This window comes from Equus quagga, chromosome 14, assembly GCF_021613505.1.
Source record: "Equus quagga isolate Etosha38 chromosome 14, UCLA_HA_Equagga_1.0, whole genome shotgun sequence".
Classification (NCBI taxonomy): domain Eukaryota; kingdom Metazoa; phylum Chordata; class Mammalia; order Perissodactyla; family Equidae; genus Equus; species Equus quagga.
The window spans coordinates 66,617,609-66,619,302 of record NC_060280.1 but is presented as its reverse complement, the minus strand read 5'-3'; positions in this window follow the sequence as shown (position 1 = coordinate 66,619,302).

The window sequence follows — 1,694 nt, the reverse complement described above, 5'->3', positions numbered from 1 at the left end:
TTGCGCTTCCCTGGGGCGTGGGGCCCTGGCCCCCCCCCCCCGCGGCCCCGGGCGTGGGGTGGTTTTTTTCTTTCTTTGCCCCCCCCCCCCCCCCGCCACTGCTATTTAACTGCTATCTTATCTGATAAAGAGCCTGGAGATAAAATCATCCAACCCTCTTGTTCTACATTTGAAGAAACTAAGGCCCAGAGACAGGGTGTGACTAGGCCAAGGTCACAGACTCTTCACTCTCCCCCCAGTCTTCCTTCTTTTGGGACTGGGAGAATTGATTTAAATGGGTGGTTTGGGAAGGGAGCCTTAGAGCTCTCTCATAACGTGTGTGAGATCCCTTGCTGGGATCTTGTTCTATCATTAAACCTCCAGCAAGATGAACTGTCCGCCTGGACAGAACCGCACCTTAGGCTGCAGTGAGGCTCAGCTCAGATGTGGCTCCCTGCAGGAAACTTTCCAAGACTCCCAAGTCCAGGATAGGCATCTCTGAAGTGCTCCCCAAGCCTTCGTGATGCCAACTTGAAGTCAACTGTTCACTTGTTGTCTGTGAGGGCAAGGACCACATCTGTCTTGTTCACCAAAATATACCTATTGTCTAGTCCAGAGCCTGGCACATAGTAGGTCCTCAATAAATATTTGTTGAATGAATAAGTAGGTGGCGTTGGTCAGAGAAGGATTCCTGGAAGAAAAGGCAAACGTTGAGTCAGGTGTCACAGCCGGCCAGGAGGACTGAGTTGTCTCTGGTTGGGTGAACTGCCTGTACAAAAGGAAGTCTTATATAGAGGATAATGGGAAACGAGGAGAGAGAGGCAAGTGAGGCAACTGAAGAAAGAAAGGAGAAGAATGGAGCCCCTCAAGATCATGGCCTTTGCTAACCTGGGAGGGCTTCTGGGTAGAGGGGAGGACAAGCCTCAACCCTGCTGGGGATAAGAGGAAGTGGTTGTGGCACCTAGGATCCCTCAAGAGGAGTCTTTTTATGAGAAGAAACTCAGAGGGCAGCTTGGCTGGTGGAGAGGGAAGCCGAAGGCGGATGGGGTGGATGGTAGGAGCGTTGAAGCCTGGCTAGAGGTTTGAATTTGCTGCTGGGGTCTGGAGGGGGTGGGAGTTCTGGGAAGGCCTGGGGCACAGAAAGAAAAGAAGGTGAGGAGCAGCTCCCTTCTATTGACCCTCTCTATTAGGTTGAGAGCCTGAGAGGACAGGGCCTTCTGTTTTTTCTGGTCCTCCTCCAAGTATCTGGGCACCGGGGACCCACAAGTAGAGTCTCTAGGGCAAGGATCTGGAAGGGGCTGAGGCAGCCTGCGGAGTGGGGATGGCATGGCAGGGATTGTGGGCGCTCCCTCTTCCACCGGCCTTCTCCCACGACTCCCTTTCCCTCCAAAGGTGCTGCTTCTGCAGGAGGAGTACTCCAGCTCTCTCCCAAGTCCTTCTGCCACCAAGCACCACCTGAGCCTAGCTTTTGCCAGGCGACTGCTAAGCCAGATCTAGCCACCAGGGGGCAAAAAAGCAGCCCTTAGGTCGGCTCCCTTCGCTTCCCAACCCACACTACCTGAAGGCCAAGATGGGCGTGCCTCACCTGGCTCTAAAGCCTGGTAGTCCGTTAACCCCTTCCTGCCTAGGCTGAGGTACTTTCCTCAGGTAGTCACTCACAGCGGACTTGGGGGTAAAATCTGATGGGGGAGGGTGTGTTGCCTAGGAGAGGGGCT